The sequence below is a fragment of the Symphalangus syndactylus genome, chromosome 7 (assembly GCF_028878055.3).
Source record: "Symphalangus syndactylus isolate Jambi chromosome 7, NHGRI_mSymSyn1-v2.1_pri, whole genome shotgun sequence".
In the NCBI taxonomy this organism is placed as follows: domain Eukaryota; kingdom Metazoa; phylum Chordata; class Mammalia; order Primates; family Hylobatidae; genus Symphalangus; species Symphalangus syndactylus.
In genome coordinates this window covers 132433691-132457915 of record NC_072429.2, presented here as the reverse complement: position 1 = coordinate 132457915, position 24225 = coordinate 132433691, and the positions used below count along the sequence as shown (strand labels likewise).

Here is a 24225-nt window from a genome sequence, read left to right as displayed (position 1 = left end):
ACCATCAGCGGGGGAAACTGAACGAAAAGGCAAAGGAGGCCAACTCTGTGTAACCCCATGTCCCTCCATCACTGTCTGTGGGCTGCCTAGGGTGTGGGGGGTGAGAGGGTGGGCACCTCCCAGGGGAGGCAGCTCCTCTGTGGCCAGAGGCAGTTCTCTGGATCAAGGGACAGCTGTGAGCTGTCAGCAGCCAATAGTCACAGCAGCTGAGGGGTGGTGGCCCAGCCAGAAGAGGCCCCTGGGCAGAGTGCCAGCAGCGTCTACTCTGCAGGGACCCAGCACCTTCCAGGCAGCCTGACCCCAGCTAAGGAAATGAAAACCTGAAACCTGCCTTTCCAGGTGAAGTGGCTCCGAGGGTCACCGGGCGTAATTTGCTACCTAAGGAAAGTCCAGCGGTTCTTGATTACCATCCCCTGCCCTCCATGCCGCTCAGGTTTCCTGCTGGTCCTCTGGGCCGGCCTGGAGAAGAAAGAAACAATATGTCTTCTTTTCTTCATGTCCCTACAATGTGCCAGGAACTCTTCAAGAAACTTGGCCTATATTATCTCATCTAACTTTCCCAGCAACCCCGAGAAATGGGCCTTGTAATGTCCGTGCCTGCAAGGTGGAAGCTGTGGCTGGCAGAGGTGAAATACTTTCCCAGGACCACACAGCTAGGAATGGCAGTGCCAGGACTCGAAGCCAACCCTCCTGGGCCAAAGCCTATGCTCTTCCCTACCATCGCCATGGGCGTGGGTGGGGGAAAAGATGCATCACAGAAAGACTGTGCCTTCCTGTTCTTTCTCTTTCTCCAGGCAGCACCAGAAAGCAGAACTTCGGGGAGCAAAGAGGGACGTCAAGAACCCTATTCTGTGGTTTCCCCTACTGATGAGTAGTGGAATTGACAATGTCCATCTTTCCCCAACAGCATGGAAGCACACTCATTTTTCTTCCCTACTGTCACCTAGCATCTGATTCAAACACCAAATTACCTGGACTCCAGAGTCTAGAACACGTTTCTTATGTGGAATTTTTGGATTCCTGTCTTTCCTTCCTGCTGCCTATAATCTTCTGAGGCTCCCAAATGTCTCTGGGTCAAGGACTAACTTGTAGGCCTGGGTTTTGATGTCCCTCTTCAGTTTGCCAAGTTTCCTTTTATTTATTTTATTTTATTTATTTATTATATACATATATTTTTTAGTAGAGACAGGGTTTCACCATGTTAGCCAGGATGGTCTCCATCTCCTGACCTTGTGAACCTCCCACCTCAGCCTCCCAAAGTGTTGGGATTACAGGTGTGAGCCACCGCACCCAGCCCAGCTTTCTTTTTTTTTCTTTTTTTTGGGACAAAGTCTCTCTCTTGTCCCCCAAGCTGGAGTGCAATGGCATGATCTTGGCTTACTGCAACCCCCGCCTCCCAGGTTCAAGCAATTCTCCTGCCTCAGCCTCCTGAGTAGCTGGGATTACAGGTGTGTACCACCACGCCCAGCTAATTTTTGTACTTTAAGTAGAGACGGGGTTTCACCATGTTGGCCAGGCTGGTCTCGAACTCCTGATCTCTGGTGATCTGCCCGCCTCAGCCTCCCAAAGTGTTGGGATTACAGGCATGAGCCACTGTGCCCAGCTGCAGTTTGCCAAGTTTCTTTCAATCAGTCCTATCTTTCAAGGTTGCCCATCACCATCTCCCACAGTAATACAAAGGATATCTGCCATTTATTTGCTTAATACCTAAAAATATTTGCTCTTATTTAGGGAGCCCTTGCCACATGCCCGAGCTGGGCAGATCACTTTGCACGTGTTGTCTTGTGTGAGCCTCACAAGGACCCCATCAGGTCAGTCTTGTTGTTCTCATCTTACAGATGAAAAATTGGAACTCAGTGAAGTACAATAACCTATTCAAAGTCTCAAAGCCAGTGGGGAATAGAACAAGGGTTAATGCAAGTCAGTCTGGCCCAGACCCTGTGCTCTGTACATCTCAGTCAGCACTCTCCAATAGAACTTTCCCGATGATGGAAATGCTCTATGTCGGTACTGCTCAGGTCAGTAGCTGCTAGCCACATGAGACTGTTAAGCACTTGAAATGTAGCTGGTGCAACTGAGGAACTGTTCTTTAAATTTTATTCAATTTTAATCAGTTAATTTAATTAGTGGCATTAATTAATTAATGAGTGCAACTGAGGACTTGTATTTTAAATTTAAAATATAAGTTTAATTAGAAATAGAGGGTGAGTGCAGTGGCTCACGCCTGTAATTCCAGCACTCTGGGAGGCCGAGGTGGGTGGATTGCGAGGTCAGGACTTCAAGACTAGCCTGGCCAACATAGTGAAATCCTGTCTCCACTAAAAATACAAAAATTAGCCAGGCATGGTGGCGCACAGCTGTAATCCCAGCTACTCAGGAGACTAAGGCAGGAGAACTGCTTGAACCCAGGAGGTGGAGATGGCAGTGAACCAAGATTGCACCACCGCACTCTACCCTGGGCGACAAGAGTGAAACTCCATCTCAAAAAAAAAAAAAAAAAAGAAAGAAAGAAAGAAAGAAAGAAAAGAAATAGCCACGTGAGGCTAGTAGGTATAAAGAACTGTGACAGACCTGAGATGTCACCCTATTTGCAAGCCAACAAATTAGCTTGCTGGCAGATGCTGACAAAAGATAGCAGCTTCCTGGATCAGAGCCAAAAGACTTTACTCCAGCACAGCAGGCAACCTAAGTTTCATGTTTGCATAATTTCTACTTGTACCCCAAGTCCCACGGGCTTGCTTCATAGATGAGGAACCACAATCTTTTATTATAATGGACTGCAAGTGAACCTACTCAACTTTTCTCTTGGAGGGAGGCATTATCTTTATGATACTGGAGAGTGAGCACACCTGAGCCCTGCTCTGGAAGGAGACACTATCTCTATGTTCCATGCTCTGTGCCTCCTTAAAAAGGTAGTTCAGAAAAGAAGCCTGTCAGTGCTTCTGCTTGCAAGACACACAGAAGTGCAAGAGACCCATGAAGAATTGTCTGTCAACCATGGATGCTGCATTGGATACTGCAACTCCAAATTGTCTGCAGTGCCTATTCTGGGATGTTTCACATGTGTTGCATCATTGACCACCCCCAGGTGTCTGCAGAGTTAGCTTGTCTTTTCTGTTTAGCAGATGAAGAAACTGAGGCTCACTCCCACCCAACTTCCTGAACTTCGAGATCATGGATTCTCCTACCCATTACCAACTCTTTCTACTTCCCCTTAGTTCCCCTGAAAAAACAGAAATCTGGAATGTTTGTCCTCCTCACTCCTTTTCAAAACTTTACCCTCCAAGGCTGGAATTCCTTTTCTCTTCTGCCTTGTCATCTTCTTCCCATTTTCCAGAAGAGTTGCCAGTCTGACCTCCTCCCCGAAGCCTTCCCTGCCCAGCCCAACCTATGCTGAACTCCCCTGTCTCCTCTCAACCATAGAAGGTCCTATCTCATACTCTTGAGTGACAGCTCTTGAGGGCAGAGCCTGTACCTTCCCGTGGCCGCTCTCCCCCAACATGGCCTATCTGAGGACTTGGGGGAAAAACAAACCAACAAATAAGGACTCAAAAAACTAAACCAGAAACAAGCAGCTATTATTTTATGCCTGGGATTGACTTCCCACTTCACTACCCACTTTCAATTCCAGGTCCCAGGGAGTGGGTGAATGGGCTTGATTCTTTTCCCAGAAAGGGGAGATGTTTTGAAATGACTCAAAGAAAAGCTGATTGGATTGGATTGAGTTTTGGTAAATCCACCCACAAGAGTAGAGAAACTTGACATTTGCCTTCCAAGCCAGCAAAAGGGGTGAATTTCATTTCCTTCTAACTGAGCAGGAGGCGATGGAATGATGACTGAGCAGGTCTCAGGAGACTGGGTTCTAGTCCAAGTTCTGAGGCTGGCTGGCTCCATGACCTTGGGGAAGGCACTGCCCTTTTCCAGGCCTTAGTTTCTCATCTATGATGCAGGACTGGAGGAGAGGGAGAGGAGTCAGACTCTCCAGATGCCCTCCCTCCCTACCTTCCATTCTGGGCTTCAGTGATCCTCCAGGCCGGGAAAGCCCAGCCTTCACTTCACAGGAACCCATTGAAGTTCTGCTCCTCCCAGTCTACTTCCTGCCACCTCCCTGAGCAGGACCGGCCTCCCCTCTTCTCCACGTACAGTGTAGACATCCCACACTGCCTGGCTGAGGGATCACCTACTGTAAGGCTGTGCTGAAAGAGCAGCACTTGATTCTAATCCAGACTCCTCTGTCTTCAGCCCTAATACATCACCTCGTAGTAAACATAATTCACAGTGCCACCATCGCTGCCTTTCAAGGTGGGCAGTGCATGTTTTTTTTTCTCCACTCTCGTTCAGTTATTTTTAGGAAATGCCATGTAGTTCCATACACTTGACATGTACCTGCTCTCACTACATCTGGAGATATTCAGGAAAGTCCTTGTTAACGATAAGGCCTAGGGTGGAGCTGCGATGTACTTGCCATTTGTAAAACCCAGGCGGAAGAGTCCCTGCAGGTTAAAGACACAGATAAAGAAAAACAATTGATCAAAGAACAGTTGGCCCAGCTAGGGTGGAGTTTCTGGAGGCAACCAGGAAGTGGGGGGCTGGACAGAGGGAGGAAGGAAAGGAAGGAGGAGGGCCTTCAAGGAGGGGTGGCGGGGATGGGGCGGAGGGGGAGCAGACAGTGGATCCTAATTGTTACAGGCACTGTGCTGAGAACTCTATCACCTCTCACTGAATCCTTGCAGCAGCCCCAGGACGTGGGGCTGCTTATTATCCCTGTTTTGCAGATGAGAAAACTAAAGTTCAGAGATGAAATGGCTTATCCATGGCCACTGAACTGCAAAATGGCAGAGCCTGAGTGGAAGTCAGATTTCCTGACTATCTACTCAGTTCTTACAAATCAAACATTTGTTGGGGGGGGATAGAATACTTGCAAAAGGAACTCTGTGTTTGTCAGCTTTGCTGCATAACGAAATCTTCCGAGCTCAGTGACTTGCAACAGATGTTTATTTCTTGTTCATTCCAAGTAAAAATGCTGTGGGTAACCTGCAGTTCAGCTGTGGCTCAGCAATGCTCTGTGAGTTTTCTCAGTTTAAGGTCCAGGGTGAAGGCAGTCGCTAACCAGGACATGCTGTCCTCTAACCAGAACGGAAAGAACTATATAGTCAGATTTCAGCTTTCCGCTCAGAGATGGCACATGTCAGAACCGTGCACACTCTATCAACCAACGCAAGTGACATGGCCAAGCCCAATGTCAGTGAAGTAGGGAGGTATATTGTCTGTCCTCCCACAGTGAGAGGTGGAGGGTGCTAGAAGGGGAATAAATAGTTGCATAACGCAGTTGGCCACGCTGGGCTCTGCAGACAGATGCATCGGTCTGACTCCTACTTCTGTCACTTAATAGTTGTAGTCATATGGCCGTCAGCAAAGTGCTTGACCACACTGCGCCTCAGCTTCCTCATCCGCAAAATAGGGATGATAATTATAGTCCTGCATTAATTTGCTAGAGCTACCATAACAAAATATCACAAACTCAGTGGCTTAAATGACAGAAATTTATTTTCTCACAGATCCGGAAGCTGGAAGCCCAAGATCAAGGTGTCATCAGGGTTGGTTTCTGATGAGGGCTCTCTTTCTGACTTGCAAATGGCAGCCTTCTAATTTGTCCTCACATGGCTTTCTTATGTGCATATGGTGAGAATGCTTTCTGGCACCTCTTTTTTTTTTTTTATAAGGACATCAGTTCTAGCAGATTAGGGCCCCACCATGATGACCTCATTTAACCTTATTACCTTCCTAAAGGCCTTATCTCCAAATCCGTCATCTTGAGGGTTAAGGCATCAACATATGAATTTGGTGGGGGTGTGGGGGACAGTTCAGTCCATACCAAGGGCCAATTCTGCAGAGCTCTTGTGATGCTTTAAATGGGTTAGGACAGTGTCTGGCCTACAGGCAAGCACTGAATAAGAGCTAGGCTGCTGTTAGTGCCCCGGTGGTAGCAGGTCCCACATTATCATGATTGGCCATTCCCTGCACTGATAATGCCTCATTTGCTTTCTTTGTCCTTTGGTGACCTCTCCCAATTCCTGGCATAAATGAGGTGACCAGGAAATGGATGCTTGAGTCCCCTGGTGAATCCTAAGGCAGTTGACAGAAGGCATGCAGGGTTTGAGGTGCCCCGGGCTGCACTCCCTGCTGCGTTGCTGACCTGCTTGGAGACTTTGGCCAAGCCACCGTCTTCTGCCAGCCAGGATGCATCTCATTAAGACAAAGCTTGTTCTGCCCACGAAATCTCAGCAGATTTCATTTCCCTGTAGCCTTTTGTGGCTATTCCTAAGTAATGGGTAGTGATCAGAGCCAAAGTGCTAGAGATTTTTTTTTGTTTTTGTTTTTGTTTTTTTTTTTGAGACGGAGTTTCACTCTTGTCACCCAGGTTGGAGCACAGTGGCGCAATCTCGGCTCACTGCAACCTCCACCTCCCGAGTTCAAGAGATTCTCCTGCCTCAGCCTCCCGAGTAGCTGGGATTACAGACGCCTGCCACCACACCTGGCTTATTTTTGTATTTTTAGTTGAGACAGGGTTTCACTATGTTGGCCAAGCTGGTCTTTGAACTCCTGACCTCAAGTGATCCTCTCACCTCTACCTTCTGAAGTGCTGGGATTACAGGCTGAGCTACTGCACCCGGCCAGAGAGATTGTTTCTTTTACATAAATGTTCTTATAGATTCCAAATTGACAGTACTTCTCCAAACCCCCTCCCACAGCTACTGCTCCCCACCTCAAGAGAGCACCTAATGACCCTGCCGGATAGGGCCAGGCTGGACGGGCATAGGAGAACTTACTCTCGCTGCCTGCCTCTGGGGCAGTTTCTGGGTTATGACTGGGAGCCTGAGTGTTTTCCTGCTCTTGAGTAGCCACCCACAGACACAGAACCACCTAGGCTTGGGGTGAACTCTTGGGATTCCATGGCAACACTGAGAAACCCTGCGCTGATTTTTCTATCCTCGCTCATGTTACCTTTCCCACATCTGGCCTTGCTTAGAAAGAACGATGTCTGAGGCTGTTTGTTTAGTAGAGAGCTCTGTTAGCTGAGGAGAGACAGATTAAAGGCCGTGGGGACAGCCAAGCCTGTCCAAGTCCCCTTGCCTGGTGTGGCTCAGCCCAGCAGCGTTGGGAAGGAGAGCACCAGGTGAAAGTTATTGGTGTCCTCCCAGCTCACTGCTAATTCATTATTTGTATGATGACTAATTCAGTGTGTTTTTGACCCTCTCAGTCTCAACTTCCTCATCAGGGAAACAGGAACAAAGATACCTTCTGTGAGATGTACAGCATCTGGCCCAGAGTAGAAGGTGATGATGATGACGAAGATGATGATAGCTCAGCTCTTAGGGAGCGTGGCTGACAGGCCAGGCATGCTTTAAGAACTCCATATTCATTGATCCTCTTAATCTTCTTGGCAACCCTAGGAGGCGGGGACTGTTATTCTTTTTCTTTACAGATGAGGAAACTGAGGCACAGTGAGGTTAAGTGACTCCTGGCAGTATGTACAGCCAGTGAATGACAGGGCTGGGAATTGGACCCAGGCTGTCTTGCTCCATAGCCCCCCACCCTCATCACTGCCCTCAGACCCAGGCGACATTAGTTGTGTTAAGCTGTGTCTCCTCCCTACAACCTTCCCTGCAGTGTTGGGGGAAAGGACATGAAGAGCAGGTGTTGCTTGTTCTGAAAAGTACTTACTTTTAACTATACTAAAAATGTCCCTTTCGAGTTGTTTCTCTAGAGAGTCAGAGGCAGGGCAGCCCCGCCCTAGGCACCTCCTCCCTCCTTCTGGCCCCCGTGGGCCTCTTGGTGTGATATTAACGTCTGAGGGCCTCTGACTCATCCATTATTGATGGGGCATGGGGAGAGGGTGAGAACGAGGCCCAGGCGGTCTTAACAGCTCAGAAAGTTCTTTTTATCCCTGTCCCTGGTGGAAAAGTGCATTACAGGTGACAGGAGCAAAAGCAGCTGCCAGCTGTGGGTAGAGCATGATTATCATTTGTTATTGCCCTGAGCACCCTCTTCTCATTCAAGATTTAGGAAAAACATTACAACAATGACAACACCACTTCTCTGATCTTGAGTCTTAGATTCACGTCTCTCTGTTCCTTCACAAAATACCTAGCTGTCTAGTTCCTGCCAGTTAGAAGAATATGCCAGACTCAGAAGTACCTCCCACCCCTGCCCAGTGAGATCTGTGACCTGCCCCCAGCCCTGTTGCGAGTGCACACGCTTCCTTGGGGATGGGGCTGGGTGAGAACAGCCTTTGAGCTGCAGACCTGGGTTCCAGTCCCCTTTCTGCCCTGCTCGCCTTAGTACGCCGAGCTGCTCAACCTCCGAGCTTCGGTTTCCTTCTGTGTGTGGTGGCGAGGCTGGAGCTACCCCAAGGGACTGTCATGAGGCTAAATAATGTATGTGAAAGGCCTTAACCCAGTGCCAGGAACACAGCAGGTCCCAGAAAAAGGATGTGCCATCCTCTCACTTTCAGTCTACCCCACCCGTCCTTATCCTTCAGGGTTTGAGCAAGAGCCCTTTGTCCTGGCCCTCTTTGACTCATTCTTTCCCCATTTCGGTGTTTTGCACGTTGATTAAAACTCTTTGTGGCAGGCTCTCCAAATTTAGCATTTTTACAACAGGAAGTGGTCTTAGAGATCATGCAGTTCAGAGCTTTCTGTTTGCAGTTTGGGACAGGAAGCTTCTGCACGTAGGTCCCCTGGTTCCCATCCAGTGCTCCTTAGGTGACTCTCTTCTCTCCCCACACTGCATGGCTTGAAAGGGCTCAGAGGCTTTACATGAGCACTTAACATTTACTGTGTATATCTGAGCCAAGTAGGGACAGAAATTGTCTCACCGATCCTCACGCCCTCTCCCCATGCTAAGTCTCCTGAGTATTTTCTTCTGTTTTTCAGATGAAGAAACTGAGGTTCAGAGAGGTTAAGAGACTCCACTGAGGTCACACAGCCGGTAAGTGGCAGAGCTGGGATTCAAACCCAGCTCTCTTTCATTCCAGAACCTGTGCTCTAAATTGCCTTGCTTTCTTTGCCTAAAAAGGGGAGAACTGCAACTTTGTTTTCTGTTTTGATGGTGCTCACACAGATTCCTGGGTTGAAAGGAGAGGACCCCTAGGTCCAAGAATTCAGAAGGGTGGTGGCATTTGAGAAAAACATCCCCATTCCCAGTGGGTACCGTGGCCGGGACAAACCCAGAGCTTCAGCGCACCTGGGTTCAGGATCGAGCCCACTGTGGCCAGCAGGGGCCTGGGTCCATTCTCCCAGGAGAGTTGCTCTGAGGCCCCAGGATCTCTAGGAACCAGACCCCTGGGACCCCACAGCAGGGCCCAGGTGCCTCTTCGTGTGCTGTGTGCCTCACATTCTGCCTCAGCCACAGAGGATCCTGGCAGGCAGGACTCAATCTCACTCAGCACCACTCTAGATGGTTGCATAGTTACACGGTGTGGTTTGTAGTATTTTTGGTTTTGTTGTTTTTGCAAAAGCCAAAGGAAGTCTGTGGGCTGAGTTCTACCTTCCCTTCTTTGAGGATAGTTGGTCTGCTCAGTCAGGGGCAAGCAGAGCTCAGCTAGAGAAAAAAAAAAAAAAAAAAAAAAAACCTCCAAACACGAGGTTCACAGATCAGAGGGCACCTGCCCTAGCTGGACACCAGCCCTGGCTGTTCATGGGCAGGGCTCATTGGAAGTTTCGTTACAATCATCCCATTTTCCAGATGAGGACACTGAGGCCCAGAAACGACCACACCCTCACCTCTTGGGAGGCACAAATCAGAATGAATCTTTGCTCCCTGAGTGCTGAGCGCTTTGCTGTTTCACAGCTCGCTGTCCCTGCAGTCCACACATACTCATTGAGGGCCTACCACTGCTCCCAGCAGGCACACAGCAGTCAGGGAGTCAGACGAACTGCCTGCCTTCTGGTGGGAGAAGACAGAGAGACAGACATTCAGTCCGCTGTCGAGCGCTAGTTCCTGATGAAGGCTGTGAAGGGGAATGCCACAGAACAAGTGGCAGAGACAGCGATGCTATTTTAGGGTGACCAGGGAAGGCTTCTCCAAGGAAGGCATTTGGACAGAAACGTGAATGCAATGAATGAGCAAGCCATATGGATTCTGGGGTAGGAACAGTTTTGGTAGAGGGAACAGCAGGTGCAAAGGCCCTGGGGCAGGGAGCGTGCTTGATGTAACATCACGCTGTTTGAGTTTGATTCTCTGGGTGTTTGCTGCCACACCTCCCTACCATCACAGTGGCTGCTCACTTCTACTATCCCTTCCTTAGTCACCTCCAAGTGTCTGCAGGAGTGTGGCAGTGGGGGTGGGGGTTGTGTAGCAAGAAAAATCCAACAAAATTGCATGGGAGAGAAAAAAGGTGTATCTCTAATAGGAAACTACTTGTCTTAGTCCTTAATCCTCTTTGCACAATTTCTGTCTTTGATGAAGTTTGCAATGGTTTTATCTTCTTGCTTTGCATGTGTTCTCAAAATGTCTTCTTTAACTAGGGCTGTGAGTTCTCAGCACACTGCAGTCCACTATGTCAGGCCCATCTTTCCAGGCAGGGCAGGAATCTGGATTCAAAAACCACAGAAATAAGAGAAGAAATAGTTTTGGAAACTATACTGCTGACCTTGTGCTGAGCTGAGGGCGGGAGGTGCAGCAGGCAGACAGGGCCCGGGTGGGGGTGCAGTGGCTGACAGACCTCTGTCTTGGCACAGCCATTAGGCTCAGGCCCCTGTGTGCGGGCTCATCACAGGGTGGCACTGGCACCAGCCTGGGGGAGCAGTTCATGGGGCTGGGTGTGCTGGAAGAGACATGCTGAGAAGTTAGGGACCCCAGGTTCTCTCTGACTTTGTTTTCTGTTTTTATTTTGCTCACATAGATTTGTGAGTTGATAAAAAAGAAGGGTTCCTGGGGCCAAGAACTCGGAAGAGGGGTGGTATTTGGGAAAAACAGCCCCATCCCCCTTGGGTGCTGTGGCCTGGACAATCCCAGAGCATCAGCACACCTGCGTTCAGGATTGAGCCCATTATGGCCAAGAGAGGCCTCAGTCCCCGTCCCAGGAAAGTTGCTTTGAGGCTCCAGGCGCTCTAGGAACCAGAACCCTGGGCCCCACAGCAGGGCCAGGTGCCTCCTCATGTGCTGTGGTCTCATCTTAGTGCCACCTCGGCCAGTGTACAACCTTGGGCTAGTCACGCCCCCTCCTGGAGACTCTGAAAATGGAACAGAAAGGTGTGGTCATCTGTGTGTTCCTCTGTGATCTGGAAATGCTACAACCTTTGCCTCTAAGGCAGGTAGTAGCCAGGCATGGGGACGGTGCTTCTGTCAGCTCCCCTTTGATTTTGTAGACCTCTGGCTCTTAGCAAAGAGATGTCCTGGGAAGCAGGGGCAGTACCTTGGTGATCCTGTCTTGCACATTTAGACCGGAGCTTCAGCCCATTCTCACCTCTCCTTGACCTGAGACCTGTGGCTGCAGAACCAGAAACTCATTTCCAGAAGCAGCAGAATGTCTCTCTTTCCACAGGGCTCAGAAGTATTTATTAAGCCTTCCATTAACTGCATCTTACTCAGCTGGAAAAATGATACTCAGAAAGCAATTCTGTCTGGTTTCTGGCCTATAAGCTCCTGAAGGGTTCTCGTAAGAAAGCCTCAAAAAACTCCTGCGCTGTGTGACTCGGAGCCCAGCCCTGTAGCCTCCCTCCAAGGAGCAGGCAGCTCAGTGGTTGACCAGCAAGCTCATCATCATTCAGCACCACTGGGTTATCCATCTGTTCGTCTGTCAATTAAACAAGTGCTTATGAGGGCCTGGGGCCAGGGGCACATACCGAGAGTACTAAGAGTAAATAAGACACAGTGTGTGCCCTCCACAGCAGTTCAGGCGCAACCTGACCACTTTCTCTATTTGATAAAACTCCAGAGAGTTCTTGACTTTATTATTTGCAGTTCAAAAGCAGCATGAACTTTTGTGTCTGCTCCCCTTCACCCGCTAAGTGCCATGGCGGGCAGGCAGAGGGCCCATATAGATGCCGCATATGCTATAGGTTACAATATAGGACAGGAACACCGAGCTTGGGGGATCCACCATCTTGTGACAGACAGCAAGCAAGCCAGCTTTTTGTCCCAGAGGGAAACATTACCTCATGTCTCAGGATTGGTTGCTGCACACCCAACCCAGGTACAGAGCAGTCAGAGCCTTGCATTCTTTGTCTACCCAGCAAGATGTGTAGGAATGCAAGAAACTCATGGAGAAGTGTCTCCAAACAATGCATTAGCATTGCACATGTCTGGCTTTGAATCCTACGTCTAACAATTTAAGTGCGAAATTAAGTGCGAAATTGGGTAAATTGCAATTGCTGAACTTCTCAGCCTCGGTTTCCTCTTCTATAAGATGGGGATAATGCCTACTTTCCAGGTGACTGTGAAAGAGAGTGTAAGGTCACTCCTCTGGGAACACAGTAGGGAACTAAGAAAGCCCTTGAGTTCAAGAAACTTAGTTGCATGGGGAATCATTTCAGCTATATATTAAGTATGCAATGCCAGTTAGTCATGTGTGTGGAAAAGAATAGAGGAGGCTGGGCACAGTGGCTCATGCTTGTAATCCCAGCACTTTGGGAGGCTGAGGCAGGCGGATCACCAGGTCAGGAGATGGAGACCATCCTGGCTAATATGGTGAAACCCCGTCTCTACTAAAAATACAAAAAATTAGCTGGGCGTGGTGGCACACACCTGTAGTCCCAGCTACTCGGGAGGCTGAAGCAGGAAAATTGCTTGAACCCAGGAGGTGAAGGTTGCAGTGAGCCAAGATCGCACCACTGCACTCCAGCCTGGGCAACAGAGCGAGACTCCGTCTCAAAAAAAAAAAAAAAAAAAAAAAAGAATAGAGGAAAAATGCAGAGGCCGATACATATCATGGTTCAGGGAGAGTTTCTGCAAGGATTTGCCATTTGACCCAGCACCCTGAATTGAGTAAAGGAACGACCTTACTACTACCTGTGGGAAGAGCATTCTGGGCAGAGCAGATAGCCTCTGCATAGGTCCTGTGGGTGGCCTGCTTGAGGGACAGCATGGAGGCTGAGCTGGAGTGAGCAAGGAAAAGGTGTGAAAAATGGAATCAGAGAGTAGGCAGGGGCCAGTTCATTGGAATCAGAGAGTAGGCAGGGGCCAGTTCATGTAGGATCTTGCAGGCCTGGAGGAGAGCCTTGGATTGCATTGTGGGTGTGGAAAGAACCCACTGGAGGCATCAGGTAGGCAGGGGCATGAGCAGAAAATAGCATGGAGGAGGCCGGGAGAGGGTGCAAGGTCTGGGATTTGCTTTTATCCTGCTGCCACTAACAAGTTAGCCTGTTAGTGTTTCGTGGATCCTGGCAGAAGACATGAGATTCCTGGGTCAGGAGTGTTGTAAAGTGGGAAAGATCTCACTGCTTTTTGTGCACAAAGCCTGAGCTCAGAGGGAACTCTTCTGAGTTTGAAGGGGAATGATAACTCAGTCAATACTTTCAGAAGCTGAGCCTCGGTCAACAAACAGGAATGAGATTCTTGGAACAGATTCCAGGGCACAGTGTATCAGTAGGCTCTTATTCTCTCAGCCTGCATGTCTTACCTGTAAAATAGGGAGAACGTTGCTTCCCAGGCATATTGTGGGGCCTTATAAATAGAAATTGAATCTGAAGACCCTGTGCTTATTCTGTGCGTTAATAAGAAACAGCAAATTCTTCCTAATAATTTATCCTTCTAGGTTTTTGATTATCCCTTTTCTTCACTGAGAAGCTATTAATGTTTGCTTTGTAGCTCTAGTGCACAACACACATACACTCAGACATGCTTGCAAAATTTGCCTGCCAGCGTCTTCCTGGATAAAGGGTGGTGTTGGTCATTTAGGGGAGAAGGAGAGAGAAGAAAGTGAAGAGTCAGAACCCCAGAGGGGCAAGAGAAAATAGCTAGGGTGGCCTCGCTCTCTTTTTTTTTTTTTTTTTTCCTGATACAGAGTCTTGCTCTGTCGCCCAGGCTGGAGTGCAGTGGCGTGATCTCAGCTCACTGCAACCTCCACCTCCCAGGTTCAAGTGATTCTCCTGCCTTAGCCTCCCGAGTAGCTGGGACTACAGGCACTTGCCACCATGCCTGGCTAATTTTTTATATTTCTGGTAGAGACAGGATTTCACCATATTGGCCAGGCTGGTCTCAAACTCCTGACCTCGTGGTCTACCTGCCTGGGCCTCCCAAAATGTTGGGATTACAGGCATTAGCCACCGCACCCAGCCAGGGTGGTTTTTCTGTAGATCACGTTTCTTCCTCCCGCCCCATGCTGTACATCTGAAAGGAGCTGAGGCTTATTATACACAGTATCCCCCACATGCAAACTCATGTGCACCCTCCACGCCCCCCAGGATGCTCAGCCAGCTGGCCAAGCATTAGAGCTGGAATTCAGATGGCGGTCTCTAGCCAGTGCTGGGCACATTCTGCCATCGCCATCCCTAGACCTCCTGCCCTTCCTGTCTTCGTTTCTCTCCAAGACCCAAGCAGTGCAGCCAGCCTTGGCAAGGCCCGCCTCTTATCACTGCATTGTGGGAGGAGATAAAATGACACTTGTGTGTTTTAATGTTGAGCAGAACAAGATGTTTTTAAAATGCTGTGTTCCCTCTGTGGGAGGCCTTCTAATGGGCAGCTGAGGACAAGGCGTCCAGTCCTCCCACCCCCGGGAGGTCCCGGAAAGGACTGCAGCGTGGGATGGGAGGCACACTCTCAGTGTTGGATGCCTACCTGGTGGCCAACTCAGACAGAGCTGGGACAGAGCTGTCTCTAGCACCTCTGGCCATGAGAGTGTTTGGACATTCCCAGTAGTCATTCGGCGTAGCTCAGTTTACCTCTCCTGCCAGAGTCGCCTCCTCATTGGACGGAGGGTGAAGAGCACTTGTGATCACTTTGTAGGGAGGGTGGGTGGAGTAGGGCTGAGTGGAGGTGAACTCCCCCTGAGACGCTCCCCCAGGTCGGGCATGGGCGCCATCCAGAGAGACCAGCTGAGGCCGAAAGGTAGATTCTTAGCATGAAGAGCTGGACCTCTGGAGCCGGGCTGCTTGGATCACCTTTTATCTTATTTTATTTTTTTGAGACAGAGCTTTGCTCTGTCACCCAGGCTGGAGTGCAGTGGTGTGATCTTGGCTCACTACAACCTCCACCTCCCGGATTGAAGCAATTCTCATGCCTCAGTCTCCTCAGTATCTGGGATTACAGGCACATGCCACTATGCCCAGATAATTTTTGTATTTTTAGTAGAGACAGGGTTTCACCATGTTGGCCAGGCTGGTCTCGAACTCCTGACCTCAAGTGATCCACCTGCCGCAGCCTCCCAAAATGCTGGGATTACAGGCGTGAGCCAGCACGCCTGGCCCCATTTCTTCACTTTGAAAGAGAACATATCACCCTTTGGTAAAGCTGTTGAGGTCAAACAAGCAACCTAAGAGAAGTGCTGACTCGGAGCCTGGCGCAGAGTTGGTACACTTTAGGGACAGGACCCAGTGCTTTCTTCCCCAGCCATCTCCAGGACTCATGAGCTGGGGGTGCACTTGGGGAGACATCAATACTAGTATCTCGCTCTCTCCATGGTCCATGTCTCCTGCCCCCCAGGGACAGGCTCTGGGAATGCCTCCTGGTCAGAACTGACCTCTGCTCTCCCACCTGCTTGCTGGGCCTCTGCTGGCCCAAGCTGCCCATTGTCCCCTCGTATCTTCCATCCCGAGCCTCACCAGGGCTGCCAGGCCTCAGCTGCTCTGAACGTGCCCTGGCCCCGTGGTGCCAATCCTTGCCCATCTGCTCCGGCCACCCATGCTCTCGCTCCTCCCAGTGGACAGCTTGGCAGTCCCTTGTCAAGAGGGCAAGGTCTCCCTCCTTTCCTGACTGCTGGGCCCTTTCTGATGAGAGCTACCCTTCCTCTCCTCTGGGGCCCAGGGATAGGGGTGGGGCTGAGCCTGGGCCAGGGCAGTTTAATCCTGTGATCCAACTGAACACCATGACACCCCTCCAACCTTCAGTGTCTAGGGATGGGATGGTTCATCCAAATGCCTGCTGTCGCCTGACGCTCCCACCCATCCCAGAACCCTGGAGGGTGCTGCACGCCTCGCCATTGTAGCAGCTGGGTTTATAATGTCATCTTAATCCCCATTGTGGACACCACTAGAGGTTGCCCCTCAGCTCCTTCAGGCACCTCCTGGATGCCCCCGAAAATCAGTAGCGTTAAAATATTTCCATGAAGTCAGGGGCTAGGGAGAAATGGGCCTCCTTAAGCCACATGTCAGACTGTGAATCTCAGCTCCAGAGTGGCCACACCTCCAGCCCTTCCTTTATGCTGAGGGTTTTAGAACCAGCGATAGATGCCTGAGGGCAGGTGCAAGGGGCATTAGGAGCTCTGAATTGTCTCTTCTTTATCAGCCTCCTGCACCACCCAAATGGGGGGAAATCCTTTCTTCTGGGACAGGTGTGAGCCTGGGTGCGCATATAGTGCAACCCCTTGAATTCCCAGCCACATGACACGCTTCTGATGTCATTTGGATATCTTAGGACTCCAAATTTAGCGCTCCTCAATCCACACACATAAGAAGATTTATGGATTTAAATTCTTTTTGTGAGGCTGTGAATATGAAAACATATTCGCCTCCTTCTCATGTGACCCTAATCCTGGTTAATCGTGTTTCTCTGGGGCACTTCTCCACACTGCCTACTCTGAGCCACTATTTGTGCTTCAGCGGCATCTTTATTTTCCCCAACTTCCCCAGCAACGGAACAAGCAGGAGGAACTAAGGTGCAAAGAGGAAGATTTGCAAGCACAACGAAGGGCTCTCCCAACCTGCTGGCACTGCCGGGCTGTGGGGGAAATGGGCAGGCGTCGATGCAGAAAGGAGCCGGGAAACAGGCTCCAAAGGAAACAGACTTTCCAAGTCACGCTCTTGGAGACTGGGCCACTTTCTAGATTCCCACAGGGTGTCCTGTGCACCCGTCTCCAGTCCAGCCACGATGTGCCAGGTGCAATCACTGCTGTCTGCTGCTCAGAAGCCAGCCAGGCTCCCCTCTGCCTTCAGTCCCCAAGTCCACGTTCCTCAGGACTTCCACAATCCAGCTCCACCCACAGCAGCCTCTCTGAAGGGCGCCCTGTTTTCTGTAACATACCAGCGTCTCCATCATCACCACCATGTGCTTTTTTGGGCACAGGCCTGGTTTACCCTCCCCCTCTGCCCTCCTCCATCAGTGCTATGCCCCCTGTCTCCATGGCCACCCGCCTTACACACCCTTCCCTCTCCCTTTGGTTGTCATTCACCTGCCACTTGTGGATCACTAAGGCCCTTGGCGTCATGTCCTGGGAGGCACTGGTTCTTCATGAGCAGGTTTATACGTGTGAACTGCCCTGGGCTGGATCCTGGAGCTGGCCTAGTCTGTGGCTTCGCTATCTAGCAGTGAAGATACGCATGCCGCCAGCTGTGTTCTTGAAGCATCGCAGGCATGCTTGGGTACCTGGGTGAGAGGTACGGCAGTGGAGCATGGAAGAGCAGGCTCAGGAATCAGCCCTCGCCCCTTCCTAGCCACGTGACCTGGAGTAACCTACTGATGCCCAAGGGCCTCAGCATCCCCTTCTGTAAAATGGGATTATGATGTCACCTCCCTCATTGGACCTGGAACTGTACTTTAGCTAGTCCCTAAAATACTGCATAGTCTCTCAAAGCCGAACTTCCTCCTCTGCCCAAAGAGCAAATGCCTGCCTGAAGAGCCCCTGGGGACTTCAGCCAGGCATCCACACAAAAGAAATGTGTTAGCTATGGATGGGTCAGGCATGCACAGATAAGTTGGGGAGGCAGTGAGATGGGGAGAAGGAGGGGCGGACCAGAGGCCACTAGATCTAGTTAGAGATATTCCATGACCTTTTGTCTGCAGGCTTATCAAACAATGAGGATTCTTTGATATTTAAGCCTGGCAGGAGTCAGAGAACAACAGGAGAGGACCCAGCAGATCAAACTCCAAGAGGTGCCCAGGAGTGGGTGGTGGTCAAGCCACAGGCACTGATTGGAGCAGCCATGGGCGGGCTACGGGGACCTTGCCCTCTGGCTCTACTGGTGTTGACTACATTTCTATGGGAGGGACTGATGCTGTCATCAGGGAGCTTGGGGGACAGGCTTCTTGGAGTGTCCCCCTGGTGGGACCTGGAATGTGTTGAACTTGGCTGAGTGGTGCAAGGGATCCCCTGGTGCCATCCCTGCCAAAGATCCTATCAGTGTCATGAGCCTGATGATGAAATCTCCCGATGGGTGAGTGCCCCAGCAGCAGTTGGAGCAGAGTTTGGGCAGATTCTAGAGAGAGCAGCTACCCAAGGTGGAGGGGAGGCCTGGGCTCAGGGCATCCAGCTCACCCACACGCTTCTTGCAAATCCTCTGAGGTGGCCAGTGCCTCAGAGGGGTCTCCGGGGTGGGGCAGGAGGCATGGCTTTCTGTGGGGCACAGCTCCTAGGGCACTCATTGCTTAGACCACATTGTCAGCTGTGCCCCTTGGAGTTAGGTCTGCGGGGTCACCTGGACTGGTCATGGTGCTGGCAGGACACAAATGGTGCATTCAAAGTGGGCAGTGGAGGGGAGCTGAGTTGAAAGGTTATTCACAAGGTCATAGTGTGGTGTGGGAAACAGCAGGTGTGGTGCAGTCCCTGGGGCTGGAAATGGTGGGACTGTTTCCAACCCTAGGGCTGAAGGGACAAGAGGCCAGAGACTTACTGAGACCCCCAGGACACAGCTAATGTGTGGATGGGGTCATTTGACAGGAGCAAGGGGCCATCAGCCCTTGGCTGTCCCACAGGGAGGGCACCAAGGGAGTCACTGCCTGTCCCCAGTTCCCTCTCTCCCTCTGGCCTTCCTCCAGGTTTTCCTGTGGCTCCCAGGAGGTTGTCCAGACCTTAGTGGGCCACCAGACCTTGCCTGGCCCACCCCTGCCTGCCAGTGCCGCTGCAGTCTTCCAGTCCACTTGACTTTGTTTCTTTCAGTTCCTTGGACTCACCTACTGTCCCCACAGGTCTTCACACCTGTAGCTTCCCCTGCCTGGGAAGCTCTCACACTCCCTGCCCAATCACCTGTCCACCCTGTGGACCCTCAGTCACTACCACTTCCCCCAGACACCAGCCAGTCCCTCCCACGCCCTCTGCTCATGGCACTGAAGGCTGCCCGTCAGGGCTTTCCAGAGGAGCAGAGCCTATCCCATATTTGTGTATGCATATTAAGAGATTCAACTTCTGGAACTGGTTCAGGCAGTTGTGGAGGCTGCCAGGTTCAAAACCTGGTGGGCAGGCCGGAGGGCTGGAGTCTCAGGCAGGACTTGATTTCTCTGTTACAATCTTGAGGCAGAATTTCTTCTTTTCTAGAGAACCTCAGTTTTTGCCCTTAAGGCCTTCAACCTATTAGATGAGGCCCACGTACATTCATCTCGTTTACTTAAAGTTAACTGATCGTAGAGCTTAACCACATCTGCATGCTACCTTCCCTGAAACACCTAGACAAGTGTCTGTCTGACCAAACTACTGGACACCATGGTCTAGCCAAGCTGGCCCATTACATTTATTTATTTACTTAGAGATAAGTCTCACTCCCCCAGGCTGGAGTATGATCATAGTTCATTGCAGCCTTGAATTCCTGGGCTCAAGTAATCCTCCTGCCTCAGCCTCCACTTAGCTGGGATGACAGATACAAGCCACATGCCTGCTGATACATTACATCTAACCATCACAGCTGGTCTTTTGTGCGATTCCTTAGTAATCTCAGCCTCTGTCCCGCCCTGTGATGTTGTTTTCAGTAAGCAAGGACGAAGATCATTCTACTTTCTCTCTCTCTCTCTCTTTTTTTTTTTTTTTTTTCCGACAGAGTCTCGCTCTGTTGCCCAGGCTAGAATGCAGTGGTGCAATCTCGGCTCACTGTAACCTCTGCCTCCTGGGTTCAAGCAATTCTCCTGCCTCAGCCTCCTGAGTAGCTGGGACTACAGGCATCTGCCCCCACGCCCAGCTAATTTTTTTGTATTTTTAGAGATAGGGTTTCACCATGTTGGCTGGGCTGCTCTCGAACTCCTTGCCTCAACTTATCCACCCTCCTCAGTCTCCCAAAGTGCTGGGATTACAGGCATGAGCCACCGCACCCGGCCATTCTACTTTGTCTAACCATTGTTTTGTTCAGCACTTGACAGCAACTGCTAGATGGCCAGTGCCCAGTAATTGTCAAATGAAGGAATGAAAGCAAGAAAGAGAATCCACAAAGGGGCTTGGCAGTGTCCAGGTCAGAGATGTTGCCAAGACAAAGTGAGATGCTGTATGTAAAGTGTCTGCATGTAGTAGGTGTGAAACTCACACTTGCCATTTCTTCTTCATTTTCAACCCCACCAGCCACTATCCACACACACATACATGCAGTTCTGAATTTCTCAGAGGAATGATGATCCTGGGTAGGTGACATTTCCCTAATGTTAATATTAATGTTAAATATTCTTTTGTGATGGTCGGGAATAGTATTGATTCCAATGTGTGTTAAATATTCAAGATGATTAGTAACATGATTGTACGGCATGGTAGCTCACGCCTGTAATCCCAGCACTTTGGGAGGCCAAGGTGGGCAGATCATGAGGTCAGGAGTTCAAGACCAGCCTGGCCAACATAGTAAAACCCTGTCTCTACTAAAAATACAAAAATGAACCAGGCACGGTGGTGCGCATCTGTAGTCCCAGCTACTCGAGAGGCTGAGGCAGGAGAATCGCTTGAACCCAGGAGGCAGAAGTTATGGTGAGCCGAGATGACACCACTACACTCCAGCCTGGGCAACAGAGCGAGACTCCATCTCAAAAAAAAAGAAAAAAGAAAGTGACTCTCGGGACTAACCAATATTCATTAATTTGTTCAATTAGCTGAGTCTAGGTGAGCAGGGGCTGGGATCATTGTTGCATTTTACAGATGAGGAGCTGACTGGCCTCGGCTCGTGAAATGGCCCAAGTCACTCTGTGCTCTGTGGCTGCTGTCCCAGGGGTTGGGGGTGGGTGTTCTCTCCTCTCCTGGGAGGCGCAGGGAGCCTCAGAGCAGCACAGTTGCTGGCTGGCTTCATTCGAGACTGATTTTTTTAATCGATAGAAGGAGAGAAATGTCCACCCCAGTCCTGCCATTGACAGGGAGGTTGTCATCACCTGTTTACCTTGCAGTAGCCAGGGCCTCCTCTCAGGCCTCACCTCACTGTGGCCCTGTTTCTCTTGGACGATGTTTTCTGGAGGGAAATGGGTCTGGCTCCCCTCACGGCTGATCCTTCCTGACCCAGGAGAGGAGAGCAGCGTTGAGTGGGTCCAGGCCTGGCTCGGCCATGAGAGCACAGCTGCCAGCTTCAGGGGTGACTCAGAGCGGGTGGAGCCGAGCTGGAAGGAGAAAAGAAAACAAAACAAGGGAAGGGAGGGCTCACACTCGCCCCTGCCAGGCCCCGAGCTGCGCCACACGCAAAGCCCACTCAGTGCTCACACTGCCACCACGGAGTGGGGATAGTCTGGTCCCACTTCCACAGCTCAGACAGCAAGGAGGCCCAGGGCAGGGGCCGACCTCAGCCTGGCCTCATCCACTTCACACCAGTAGGCGTGAAGTTGGGATTCTGCATTGGCCGTAATCCTGACTTTACACCTACCGGCCGAGGGCCTTGGGTAGGTGGCTTGACCACTGCGGGCCTCTGTCCCAGCTCTGAAAGCTGGAGATAATACCCAGTACCCTCATCGGGAGCTTGTTGTGGGCCCAGCCAATGTGCACCGGTATTGTGCTTAGAACAGGGTGTAGAAAAGACAAAGGCGATGGTAGGTGTCCTCGATGTTGACACATTACTGCTCTATGCAGTCACCTCAAGTAGGGATGGTTTTTAACCGCCGCTTTATGGATGAGGAACTTGAGGCTCAGCAGCCCATGTAACTTCCTGGGGGTCACCGCAAACAGCCCCCCACCCCTTGTGGCAGCAGCTAAACCAACTCCCAACCTTCTCTCCTCCCCAAAGCTCCACCCTCTCTCTCTTTTCAGTTGCAGCCCATGACATCTCCTAAGATCCTGCCCCTGGGAATGGGAAGAACACCTACTCCGGGGTAGCCACCCTGTAGAATACAGCAGGTTCTTTCTAAGGAGTCAAGCGGGTCCTGGGACTTGGGCATCTGGTTTTCTTTAGCCCTGGTGCACTTTTCCCGTGTATTCTTGGAAAAGTGACTTCCCGTTTCTGAGCTCAGCTTCCACATCTGTGGATTGAAGTGAGGCAGCAGCTTGAAGCATGAGGATTTGATTCAGGGATTCAGGTGCTTATGAAGTTCTTGGACGGGCAGTGAGAATGGGGACCCTCCAGGGTTTGGGCTGCAATGCTTCAGGTTGAGGCCCACAGGCCACAAAGCTTCAGGAAGTCAGGGCAGAATCTGCAGCTGCCCTGCTGCCTGGAGGTAGAAGAAGGCAGGTTCTGGAGTCCGGATTCTGGGGCAGCTACACAGCAGCTTCTACCACTGCCAGAGGGAGGAAGGGTCTTGCCTCACCTACCTGCCAGTCCCAACTATCACTGGTCAGATCTCAACCATTTCCAGAGCACTATGGACAGGGATGCTGGGAAATGTAGTTCCCAGGCTTCCAGCCCCTGCAATTAAGGGAAGCACACAGCAGGTGGGAACAAACCCTCACTCCTGTAGACAGTGGCCAGCATAGGAACCCCTGCTGGCAGCAAGAAACAGGGTGCCCTGAGAACCCTCGAAGGCAGGCAGGATTGATGCAACTCTCAATAGGTCATTTGAGCCGTGTGGATTGCAGATACCACTCTAGCTTCTAGCCTTATTCATTGATCATAGATACAAGTTTGTTGAGTTCTTAAATGTTTCTGAACAGTCTCCGATCACGATTCCCAGTATGTGATACCCAGGGAGCAGGGAGGGTTAAGGACATCAGCAAAGAGAAGGCTTCATCACCCAGGGTCAGTGGTGTCAGGCCAGGAGTACCCCTTAGCTGCAGGGGGATGGACAGGTGGCAGGAATCCTGGGGCAGGGGTGGGCTTGCTAAAGCCCAGCAAGGCTTCCAACCAGGTGCCTCTAGCTCTGACTCACTTGGCCCAGCTTTCTTATTAGGCTGATTCTCCGAATGAGGGATTAAAGTGGAGGTCAGACACACTCCCTTGTAATAACACAGGGGCACAAGGGACTGTGCTGGGAGAGTTCCATGTGGAAGTTCCACACACTCAGCTTCCAGGGACTGCATCTTCTTCCTGGGGACCCACGCCGAGCACAGAGTATGTAGGAAAGGAGGGAAGGAAGGAGAGAGGAAAGAAACGTTTAGACATTGATCCCAAAGATACAAAAGAACTGGTCCAAGTTGGCTCTACCATCTCCTGGTTGTTGTAACTCAATCCAGGTGCCTCCCCTCCCTCAGCCTCAGTTTCTTTGTCTGCAAGTTGACAGTGAAGGTAACTCCCATGTATTGAGCATCTGTTAAATGTGAAGCATTTATGTACTTAACTCTCATGTGAACCTTTGAAGAGATGTGATTTTCCCCATCTTGCTGGTGCAGGCCCTGAGCCTGATGAGGTAGATGAGGTCCCTACCCAAGACCTCTCAGCTAGGAGGTCGGAAATTCAGGATTCAAACCCAGATCTGGCTGACCCCCAATACCCGTGTTCTGTTCACCACCCAGTGAATGGGGCTGCTGAAAGGGTCAAATGGATGGCAGCTGTGACTGTTTTGGCAAACTATAAAAAACAATGCAAAAAACGAGACGACCCCCAATTCAAGACTGGCAGTCGGAGGTTGTGAGGTGGCCAGGCTTTCCTGGGGATGTGTAAATCTTGGATACTTCAGAAGACAATGCATCTGCCTTTCCAAGCATGTGGGAAAAAAGACTGATTGGAGAGTGAAAAATTGGAGCTATCAGAGCAACTTTGAGGAACCTTTTCCTGGGGAAGGTCAAAGCTGGTTGCAAACTCGGGTGGGCCTGACTCCTTACATAAGCCTCTGGGACCAGCTGCCTCCTGACCCAAGGCATGGCTGTTGCAGAGTCTGGGTCTGGGAGACCCTGGGAACCCTGACATTTCCCCCAGTGTGTTAGGAGCTCCTTCCTGCAGGTCCTGGGAGGTCTTGGCCACGGGAGTAGAAAGCATGAAGATTTAGCTGTTTAGCACATCAAGGAATTCACACAAATAATGAATTCGGCCAGAATCA

The 24225-nt window shown here is 50.6% G+C and overlaps 1 protein-coding gene across 5 annotated transcripts in view; it reads left to right on the top strand.

The window, feature by feature from the left end:
* Positions 1–24225, top strand: part of ST3GAL1 (ST3 beta-galactoside alpha-2,3-sialyltransferase 1) — a 116800-nt gene that overhangs the window by 63706 nt on the left and 28869 nt on the right. For 2 of the 5 annotated variants that reach the window (XM_055287323.2, XM_063643559.1), the window contains one exon: positions 8937–8991. The gene's annotated coding sequence lies outside the window, so the exon portion shown is untranslated. Of the gene's footprint in view, positions 1–5563; positions 5683–8656; positions 8766–8936; positions 8992–24225 lie in introns of those variants that run through there. The other 3 variants (XM_063643560.1, XM_055287325.2, XM_063643561.1) reach the window with 3 other exon arrangements.